This window comes from Drosophila arizonae, chromosome 2, assembly GCF_054131065.1.
Source record: "Drosophila arizonae isolate 15081-1271.41 chromosome 2, UAZ_ARI_1.0, whole genome shotgun sequence".
Taxonomy (NCBI): Eukaryota; Metazoa; Arthropoda; class Insecta; order Diptera; family Drosophilidae; genus Drosophila; species Drosophila arizonae.
The window spans coordinates 783,391-795,431 of record NC_142922.1 but is presented as its reverse complement, the minus strand read 5'-3'; the positions used below and the strand labels follow the sequence as shown (position 1 = coordinate 795,431).

The window sequence follows — 12,041 nt, the reverse complement described above, 5'->3', positions numbered from 1 at the left end:
CGAAACAGCGCAAATAGGTTAATAAGAAGGGGCTTAGCCCAGAGTCTGGCACGGCCGACTCGCCCCATCGAGACGATATGATAATTTATTCCACAGCCAGCATAATGCACTGCAATTGAGACAGCGAACGAGGCGCCTTTAACGGCAAACCAAAGACATAAAGAAAGAAAAGACTGATGAAAAAGAACTGAAATAGATCTACTGACCGCATAATACTCGCTCACAAACTGAGAAGGGAAGAGAATGGAAGACCTAATCATAAGTATAAAGAACGAAAAAGCTGATGAAAAATAACAATAGAGCATATACTGACTGTATAATACTCGCCCATAATTTGACAAGAGAAGAAATGAGAAAAGATCACATCTGTAGATAAGGTAAGAAATAAGAAGCTTATGAAAGGGATAATCTAGCCCAAAAAGAAAGAAGAGCAGAATAAATTTGACTGACTGTATAATACTCGCTCAAATCCATAGAGAAAAGAAGATAAAAAAAGAAGAGCTCACATTTATACTCTCTAAGATATGAGAATAGGGGCACAAACATTGCAAGAAGCCAATATACTCGCTCGCCGTGAGCGGGCATATGAAAAGAAACAGTTGATGACAAAAATTGTAGAAAATGAAAATAAACATAAAGGCGAGAATATAAATAATAACTAAAGTTGAGGCGTGGCGTGTGGCGCGTGGCGAGTGGCGTGAGGCGCGTGACACGAAGCGAGCACTTTGTGAAATTATGCGCGAACACTCGAAATCCATTTTCATCTTGCTGTTCGGGGCATCCTTTGGCTGCTTGGCACGGCTGTCAAACCCTTCTCCGGGCACCTCTGAGGTTAAGGCCCAGAGGTACAGCCGCGAGAGGAAGAGGGCGGGTGGGTATTCCCTGCATGTAAATGAGGCGACTTTGGCCAAATGCTCTACACTCGCTAAGATACTTTGCTTAGATATTTACTAGATGCCTTCACTTACTCTCGCTCCATCTCTTTCGCACACACTCATCTCTCTCTCTCTCTGTCTCTTACACTTGTTAATGCATCTCATCTGCTGCTGCTGCTTCTTCTTCTTCTTTGGCTTGTGAATTGGATTTTTGTTGTTTTTGGGGCGTTCGCCCAGACAGATTTTATGCTTATTAATGTCGGTCGCATTTTGTGTCGAGGCCCAGCGACGCCCAGACGTCGCCCGTTTTCCACTTTTTTCCACTTTTCCGGGCGGCCACACAGCAAACTCGTTCATCACAAAGCCCTGCGCCATGCCCCGCCCTCAGCCTTATGAACTTTATGAGCAATCATTGCAAGTGTGTTTTAACAAAATGTCAACAAATGAAGCTTTCACACAAATTATTCACAATATATATATGTGTGTGTGTGTGTGTATAAAGTGTATAAGTTATAGATATTATAATTACTTTATTCATACATTTACATTTAGTTTGGGAGAATCCATTTCTTCTCTTTCTAAGGTCTAGCCTTCACTCTGTCTTGTTCTACTAGATCTTCCATTGTTCTTCAATTGTGGAACTATTATTAGACTTATTATCTTACTCAGGTTTATTTACTAATAATTATGATTGTTCTTTTTCACATAATTTATCTGTTACTCCGAGATTCATGTTTTATGTCTGAATTTTACTAAGTCATATTCTCTTAACTGTCTCTCTTTCTCTCCTTCTCTCTCGCTCTCCCCGATTAACCCTTTCTCTTGCGTCATTAATTTACCAATCTTTTGCCTACTACAAATAGAAATGCCTACAACAAAAGAATAGGTCGTGCTTAACCGACTAGAGCACTCTCATTCAGCTCACAATTTCAAGCAACAACAATTCAATTTGGCAGGAGCAGCAGCAGCAGGAGCAGCAGGAGCAGGAGGAGCCCACTCCAAGTCCAACTCAAGCGTAACTCGCTCACCTCATTTACGGTCCAGTCAGGTGGATTTCATGGCAAATAGAATTTGTCCTTTAAATTCGACGTGAATTGAGTTTAAAGACAAATTTAATAATGATGCTGACGTCAGGCTGTGTAACTGTGAATATGCTATTTTTAGCTTAGCTTAGAATTGCAAGAGACCCACCAAGGTATTAAAAATCGTAGTACTATATAAAATAAAGATATTTACGAATAACTCCATACAAATAGAAAGGGAAAGGGAAGTAAATAGCTCCACAATTCAATATACTCATTTCTCACAACATGAATGAGCTTACAAACGTGAAACTTTCAAAAGAGAGGGGGAGAGAGAGAAAGGGGGGAGAAGGCGAGGCACAGGTGTAGTTTAATACAATTTCTTTAGCTCTGTTGAGGAATGCAAAGAATGTTGTTTAAAAGCGGCAAAAGAGAAAGAGGCAAAAAGTGTTGCCTACTTATTGGCGTCTCCTGCTGGATGCTCGCCCGTTCGCTGTTTCGTGACGCATTGTCACGAACAGGTTAATTTCGCTGCCACGTCCGCCTCATCTGCTCGCACACAACAGCACTTCACATGTGTGTGCGTGTGTGTGTGGCTGCCATTTAAAGTAAATTTTTTTTTTTTTTTTTTTTTGTTTGTATATATATTAAAGTAAATGACTCTTTGAATGGGCGCAAAAAGTTGCTGCATACTTTTAGGGCTGCCGAATTGAAATACAGCGAAAGCCGCGCGGGATTTGCGTGTCATTTGCCTTTGAAGCAACCTATCGAAGAACGTTGCCAAATTAACGGTGGATCAGCATCAGAGGCTATCGATTGGGCATGCCCAACTGGCTAATACTCTACAATTATACTCTGTCATTGTTGATTTGTTGGACTTTGCTTTGTGAGAAGACCAAAGACATTCACACACATACACACGCATATACATTTGACATACACACAGACACACATATGCCCCTCCCCAACTCCTTCCACTTCCCATTCCATCTAAATTATATCTATACTCACATAAATGAGTTTCGCGTTTAATGTTGAATGCTTTAAAAGCTTATGAATTATTTAAGGATAGCTTTTCACTATGTTCGACATTAAAGTGCATTTACATTCATAGCCTAAACAGTTCTCGTCGTGAAATGCACTTAAGCAGAACGAAACAAGCTACAAACAGCTAGGCAGACAGACAGAGAGATTAACAAGGGAAAAGAACAAATGATAAACATATGGCCAAACAGACTGATGACAGACACCTCGGAAGAGAGAAAGAGAAAAAGTGAGAGAGAGAAAGAGAAAGAGGGCAGAGCAACTTGCAGAAAAAGCATTCAAGTGTACAGAGAAATATAATCAGATCGACGGAAAGAGCAAAGCTAAGCAGGCAAGCAGACGACAGATGGACAGACGGACAGAGGAGAAGGGAAGCGGGCAAGGAGACAGGCATATGGCCAGCCAGCCAGCCAGACAGACAGACAGACCTAAGGACAGAGAGAGAGACGGATAGACAGCCAACAGACAGTGAGGACAGAAGGACATGATCAGATGGATGGACAGGGCAACAGCTGGACAGACAGAGAAAAGGGACCGAGATACAATAGACCAGCTGAAAAACAGCTAGTTGAATAGAGAGATATGGCCAGATGAACAGACTGACAACTAGAAAGACAGAAGGACAGACGGACTGAGAAACAGAGGGACTGACAGACATACTGCATGACAGACAAATCATCAGACAGATTGAAGGAATGTGGGACAGCGAGAATGAGAGTTACGGAAAGAGCTTTAAAGACGCAGGCGGATGACAGACAGACTGACAGACCGAGAGAGTAACTTACAAGCACACTGCCAGATAGACAGACGGACGGACGGAGAAAAGTAATAGACAGAGGCAGATAGGCTGCTCTGGCAGAGAGAGATATATAGTAATATACATAAACACATGTATATTTCGTGTGTTAAGTAATAAAGAACATATAATATTATGAGCAATAGAAATTTCATAGTCTTCCATTCCTTCATTAGTTCTGAATAGTCTAACAGAGCTATCAAGTCCTGTGGAGCCTGGGTCTGACAGTGAGAGCACTATAGTGCTGACATGAGGTCTGTGTGTGTGTGTGTGTATGTGTATCTATTGCTATTTGCATAATGACATAATTATACCAAGAAGACTCCTGCCCGTTCTCTGGCAAAGCGAACAGCTTTGACTCACGACTCACGACTGGAGTATGACCGCCTAAGGATATTGATTTATGTAGATATGTACTTCAACAGATCATATACATATATATGCATATATTCATTATGGGCTCAGCTCCGTCTCCTGCTGCTCTCCATGGCCATCAGAGCTCAATTTGCATGATATTACAGGATTAAATCAACTTGGCTGCGCAGCTGAGTTGACATCCGCTTGTTAAACTTAATGTCAAATGTACTTCCGCCATTTTGTAATTTATGGCCCAGTACTATTCATATATGGGAATGAGTGCCTGTCTGACTTGGTTGGGAAAACTTTCGTCTCGATTGCTGCAGCTAGAGGCAATCCTCGATTAGTCATGCTTAGGCTTAGTCATTTGACTTAGTCATTTTGGCTTTCCTCCAGTTAATCATTTAACTTAATTTAAAGCTGCCCCTTGGCTGCTTAGCATTAGTCAATAGACGAATTATGATTTCAATATCTGTGCATACACATTTGAATACAAATATCTTCATCTTGTGTTGAAATATTACGCATACGCCGCATACGCCGTGTCCAACCATCTGTTGCCACCAACAAATATTGAAAAGAGATAGCATAATTTATGTGTGCTGAGCGGGCTCCGCTCGTTACATCACTCGACATTCAATTTCACAGCTCACTGCAAGGACGAACGAATTGTCTCTAGTCTAACTTGACTTTTAGCACACACAGAGGAACACACACACACACATACAGACATAGGCACACATACATATGTACATACAGACAGCATCATCAAATGTGTCACTAGCTGTCATTCTGCTTGCGTGTGTGTGTGTGCGTAAGCGCGTGTATGTGTGTGCGTGTGTATTTTGGTGTGTCTATTATGTTTGCTGCAAAACCTTTTTCACAATGTTTATTTGTTTACTCTTTCGGCAAGATTTCAATGCCCGTTCGGCAAGTGTGAGGCAAGTATATTGACTTTATGTCTATTTTCGTCTGTTCTCTCTCTACGAGTGCTAGAGAGCATGTACATATGTATATATACATATATAACGCAATTGACGAATTACTGTAAGGTCCCCAAAGTCTGGATCAAGCAGAAGATTGGAAATTCCAAAATTTAAAAGTGAGGAGCTTACGAAAAACACCATCTAAAATTATTTGCCGTAGTAAGCCATCACAACAGACGAGGATTATTATCTATTCGGAGGAGAAGCAATCAGTTCAGCATAGATCGCTGTAGGTCATTCACCTAGGGAGCGCTCTGAGTATTCCCTAGCAGTTACTAGTAGTTACTCACAGGTGAAGAGCAGCTCAGCATTAACTGAAATGGAAAATAGTTACACAACTTTAAGGGGCGTGGCAAGGCAGACTCTAGGCTCTAGACCGACCGACTTGAGGCGAAGACCTCCAAGTTTATCTCCCAGTTATAAATATTATGAAAAACGCAGGGTACTATTAATCTTAACTATATTTTGCAATGTGAGCGAGTATTGGCTCAGTCAGTTGAGCCCGCTGGTAGCCTACTTGGCTTGGCTTCTATTTGAACTTTGAAAGAAATGCTAATAATATATTTCATATATAATATACTTCAGATATTCCTTGTCAAAAATGAGCACCTCCAGCAATATTGCTATTATAACTTGAATTTATACAAACACACACACATATATACATACACACACCTATTCAGCAGCTGCCTTTTGTCGAGCTCAAAGTCTTCTGTTCAATGCCTTTTCAATGCAAATACTTTTTGAGTCTAAGGCCTCTCTCTACCTCGACAGTTAGATTAATGTCTCAAATTCTTTGACATCCCCTTGCTGGGGGTAGCTACCCCCGCCCCTTTCCGCCACGCGCTGTGTCGAGCGAATTTTGTGTTTCTTTGAAATTAAACAATTTAATTGCATTAAAGCCAAATTCAAATGCGCGTGCAAAAAGTTTTACGCACGAAATCAAGTCGCGCAGCTGAAGCATAACAAAGGAGTCGGTGGGGGTGGCTGCTTCGGGGCGAGAGGAGAGGCTGAGGGGTGCTTGGCTGTCTCGGGATCTGCGGTTTAGTTGAAAGCTCGTGGCGGTGCTCTTGCTCTAATTTAGTCTTTGTTTGCGGTTTCGCTTCGCTCTTTTTTCGCAACACTGCAAAAGTTTTAATTAACTGTTGCAGCCACGCCCGCCCGCACGAGCGCCTACCCCCACCCCCACCCCCGCCCACACACACACACACACGCGTGACAATGTGGGCAGCCTATCCTTTAATCAGGTATTGAGCAAATCAGTTCAGGTATTGACAAATTTGAAAACGCTTTTCGGGCCAGCTTCACGGCTCGCATTCTCAGGTTCCCTAGGCAGGAGGATGGTAAGGGGTGTATTAGCTTAAAGAAAGGTAGATGTCACATTTAACTGTGCCAAAGGGCAGTTTAATAATAATTTCTAAAATTATGTATTCTATTTAAGCTTCAAGACTTTCTATCAATTCATTAAAGCATAGATATTCGATGTATGTATATACATATATAGGAAGGTGAAGAAGAAGAAGAATTTGTCATTGCCTTTGCTGGCTTTGTCCGTTATCCTGCTAATACTCACATTTATCCATGGGCTAAACCGTTTGCAGCTGCTGCTCCTGCTACTCCTGCTATTGCCTGTTGTCCTTACGCATTTCTGGGGATTAATGTATTTGGCCTAAATAACCATCCATCAATACGATTCAAGCTCTATTGGAATTGTATATTTGTATGCCCTGTAGATATAAGAAATGTAGAAACGTGAGAATATTAGTTGAAATATATATTAGCTCAGCTCTAATCGGTAATCGGAATATAGAATAATACCTATTGATTTAAATTCCTTAACTATAACTTATTTCAAGTAGTGAAGAATTGAAAGCTCAAGCATTTGAGTGGTCTAAATATATGACAATTAAATCTTATGTACGACGGCAATTTCATGAAGATCGTACAACTAGAACCCAAGTTCAATCAGACTAATTCTGATAGTGGGGTGTCTATAAATTGTGCTATAAGCGATGCTGCTGCTGCACAAAGTGCACTGTAGATGGCGTTTATGATTGCGTCCGTGTGCGTGTATGTGTTTCAGTGCATATGCATAGCAGACGCCCGCATTAATTGGCTCTGCAGCTCTGTGAGAGTAAACGTATCCATTCAGGTAAGAAAACCGACGCAGGTGGAAGTACAGGCGAGGCACTCCCGCTTTTTACACGCTGACTCCATTGAGAAATATGAAAGGTATAATGGAGTATAATGTTTTTATTTACACCCTGAAAATGGGTTATACCCACTGCAAATGGGCAAACAGGGTATACTCATTTTGTGAAAATGTATGTAACAAGTGTATATATGCTTGATTAACGCAAAGAGCGGAGTTGAAATAACCGTACCCTTCGATCCCTCAGCGATGTCGTAAGAGACAAAGGATAGACTCTTGGAAAGTTCCCGGCTCATTTCATTTTCTTAATAATGATAAAAGTCTATAAAAGAAACTGTTAATAAGCATATATCATATATCAGCTCCTCGCAGGGCTCAGGGTATCTTCTAGTCGAGCAGTCTCATCTCGAGCACTTTTACTGGTTTGCATTTTCCCATGAATTCATGAATTGCTGACTGCCTGACTGCATCTGCAAGTGTGTGTGTCTATGTGTGTGTGTGTGTGAGTGTCAGGATATGTGTGAGTGTATGTGTGTGTGTGGATGTGCGAGGTGTGCTGTGTGTGGTTGCAGCTCTCATGCATAGAGAAGCAAATGCATTAATAACGCATTTATGGATCTGCTCCAGCATCGATGTTGTTGTTGTTGTTGTTGTTGCTGTTGTCGTTGCTGTTGCTGTTGTTATTGACAGTTTTCTGACCAATTATGGTGCAATTAACACACTTGATTGGTTAATATCATTGACTCTCGTTAACAAGGGAGAGCATAACAAACACACACACAGGCAGAGGCCATCACGCACACACCCACACACACATCCGCAGCCACCGAGCATCAGGCATTTGACTCTAACATTTCAAAGCTGGGATTTTACTGCCAAGAGCAACAGGAACAACAACAACAGTAGTGACGCGCACCTGCCTGTTACCTGTGGGAACCTGTGGGCTGAGCTGACAACAAAGGCAACGGCAACAACAAGAATTTGCAACATTTTCCAATGCCTCTCTTGGCTAACAAAGTTCAGCCAAAGCAATAAGCCAATAAAGCTCCAGGCCAAAGGCCATGCTGCCTAAGCCAAAAATAGAAGCGCTCAGATATATGTATATACAAATGGATTTACAGGTCTATTTCAATATAAACAGCATAAAATGTAAGCTATAAATATTTTGCACTTTGATCTAATTGAATGTCTAAGCCAAGAGAAAAAGCAAAACCAAATAAAGTTTTTATATCAAAAACAATGCAAATTGATATCATTTTTATGATTTACGTACTTTTCAAGAAGCTTCCTGACTAGCAGATACCTCGTAAAAGAAAAGCAACTTTGATAGAGTAAAAAAAAAAAAAAAAAAAAAATGGAAAATGAACTACATAAAACTACATATGAAAGGCTCTAAATAACTCTTTGAATCAGGATCAGACAATATAGGTATATACACATATATATATATATATAGGATATCTATTGAGCTGTCTTTCACGCTGTATTTGCCTGACTCTAAGCTCGCTTTGCCCATTGCCAAGACAACTTTTGCATATTAGAAATAAAGACCTCAATGGAATTAATCTTTCCATTTATATATGAGCATAGGAGATCTTAGAAATCCGTACGAAGGCTTCTTTTTAAGTCATAAATATGTAAAGAAAGATATACTTATATGACAAAGCCTATGGAACAGCACTTGGCGCAGATTTCTTATACATAAATCCCAACTTGTACAAATGAAAACAACACAAAGCGGGTCTGCCCGACTGGACGAGTTTACCCAATGCCAGCGCAGAGCTTGCGTTTCAGCGTCTAGTATAGCTATATGAACATAAATACATACATATACATATGTAATTGCTTGACTGAACTTGGGTTCCAGATGGACGATCTTAGGGAAGTTTGCTGAGCTTTACAATGTCATGCGAATGAGTGTAAAGCTATATAAAAGAGCAGAAACAGACAGCCAGACACGCCTATGCTAACCCTATAATAATACCTATACACTGCTGCCACCTGTTGCATGCCTACCCATAAAACCAATATGCCCAGCCAGGCCAAATTCAATTTATTTAACGTGTAAAAGAGAGCGCCTTAGCCTTAAAGCGCGTTAAGGACTCGACGGCTGTGCGTGCCCAATCAATAGAGCGAAATGTCTCTGGGGCTGCTTATGCTAACGGACAGTTGCAGTCCAATTTGATGAAACGTCCTGTCGGGCTTTAAGGATATGACATACACATAACGGCCCAGTCGAAGGACAATGCCTGAATAAACCGAAGGCCACAAATTGTACTTTAAATATATAATTTATCAAAATGGGAAAGCGGAAAGCGACAAAGACTAGGCGCTTGCTTGTGCCATATCCTGGCAAGGATACGACAATAGCAATAAAATGACAACGAGACAAATGCATAAAAAGACAGAGAGAGAGAGGGAGAGAAAGAGGGAGAGACGTTGCCTTATTATGTTGACATAGCATTCCGTTTGTATAATTGATTAGGTTTGGCTTTACTTATCGCTATACCAAGACCAACAAGAGCTCTTAATGTCTCTGTCTGTGTTGGCACGTGTATGTGTGTCTGTGTGTAGGTGTGTGTGCGTGTAGCCTCTAAATAATAATTTATGTACTGTCTACAAAGACATTAATCTTTATTGAAGCTGAAAAGTATATCGCGCGCTATGTGCGAGCCCAGCTAAAAGTCTTTCAAGTAAACCACTCAAAGACTTTCACCTATTCCAATACATATATTTAGATAAATGGATATATTTATATATGCTATCTGTCTATATATGTACACATATATAGCATCTATACGTCAAGTAACTTGTGTATATGAGATTAAAAAATCTCTTCTATACATAACTCTATATACTTAAACTTTTCAATTGATTCCCAAAATTCACATGCATACTATCATAATCAAGCAATATTTTAACTTTAATATCTTATCCCACATTCATTATCCAATATATATGTAATAAAAAACTACATTAAATTGCATAAAGTATTTGCACATATAATTGAATTTCGGCTTAAAACAACAGTCAAAACAACAACAGCTGTCTACCTATTATAAATGAAAGGCAAGTACCAAGTTTATCCGAAATTCATGATCAAAAATCTGGTTTGCCATATACCCAGTATAAACTGAAACTTGAAAATAACAAGTACATCCGATTTCTCTCTAGTTTTATAAGGCGTAGAAATTCTAGAATGAGGCAGCATTTCGACATTATGTATATTTATCGTTTATCTGCCTATCCATATTTATTCTCTAGTATTTATATCTCTATTTATCTGTACATCAATTTATCCGCCTGTATATATTCTATCCATACATACATACATATATGTTTATCGATTTGCCAATATATACCGAAATACACCCGTCTATCTGTTTATCCAGTAACCTATTTATAAACTGATCTCATCTGCTCCTCTATTAATTTATCATCCATCTGTTTATCCACATGCATGTATGTATTTGTATATCCACATGACAGTCTTTTTATCCGTACACCCATTCAGTTATCTATCCATTCATTTCACAATATCGCGCTTCTTGCAGAGCATCTGCTAGCCGTGAGGTTTTTATGATTGTGAATATTTGTCATAGAGAGAAATTAGATAGCAATGCTCGAGTATTGCTTTCTCACTTGAAAACTTTGCTAAGTATATTAAGTACATTTGGGATTGATTGATTGGCCTTCGGCTGGATGCATTTGGGCCATATGTTTGCTTAACTTGAATCAGTTTGTTCCCCTCGAGTCGTCGAGGGGTTGGCCCGTCTAATAGGGTTATACACCTTTGGACAAAAGTCGGGTCTTGACCAGCTCGCCAAATATATGCAAATTAAAGAGCATATCAAATGGCCGAGGCGTGTCTGAGGGGGAGGGAGGGCGTGGAAACAGTGCTGTTAGCAAATTTGCTGACGCAGTTGGTGGGAGCTGTTGAGCATAAAGCAAAAGCCAGTCAAGTGTTGCAGCTTTAGATATAATTCATCAGTTGAACGATTTGATTTATATGGCTAAACACGACATACTCCACGGTTATTATAATAATATTAATATGAAATATGCGAGTGTCTGCGTGTGCGCGTGTGTGTGTGAGTCTGCTCATGAAAATGGAAAGTAAAAGAAATCTTAGTGAGCTGTTAACATGCATGCCTTAACATGAAACAGCAAAAACAACTAAAACAAAAAATAAACATTAAATTTGGCTGCCAAGGCAAAAGGCGTGCCTCAGCATATATCCCTCCCTCTCTCCCTCCCGCTCTAAGCATATGTGCATGTACAGCTAGGTACACAGCAAGGGAGGGAGTGAGGGGGACAACAGACAGACAAAGATCTGCCTCCTGCAACTGTAAATGCGCCTGCCGTTAACAGCGTGCCATTGTTATTGCTGTTGCTATCTAGCTGAGCGTAATTAGTTGGCAAACAATTTAGCTGGATGGAAAGTGAGCGCCGTCTCTTTTGTCACTTACCTGCGCTTTATTGAAGACTTAACCCCATTAGCGTAAATTGGCGCACTTGCCAATCGGCGGCGATCAGAGAGCAACAGGTAGAGATGGGCAAGGGCAGCGACACAACGCAACACAAAAGAAACAAACTTTCTGCGGCATGCCAAAGAACGACGAGGCGAAAACTTTTACCCAGCCCGAAAATCATTCACGAAGCTGCACACAGATCAAGAGAGAGAGAGAGAGAGAGAGAGAAAGAGAGCGAAGGCGAGAACCAGAGATCTTTGGTCATCATGGGCATTTTTAGTACACTGCTTTTTAGTACCAATGGAGTGTAAGAAACCTGTTTTGGAGTAGCCAGCCG

At 40.5% G+C, this 12,041-nt stretch overlaps 1 protein-coding gene across 1 annotated transcript in view; it reads right to left on the bottom strand.

The window, feature by feature from the left end:
- TkR99D (Tachykinin-like receptor at 99D) overlaps positions 1–11,828 on the bottom strand; it is a 50,166-nt gene extending 38,338 nt beyond the window's left edge. Inside the window, exons 1-2 of the mRNA XM_018019222.2 lie at positions 11,702–11,828; positions 6,654–6,807 (exon numbers count right to left, since the gene is read on the bottom strand). The gene's annotated coding sequence lies outside the window, so the exon portion shown is untranslated. The remainder of the gene's footprint in view (positions 1–6,653; positions 6,808–11,701) is intronic.
- Between the last annotated feature and the right edge of the window lie 213 nt (positions 11,829–12,041).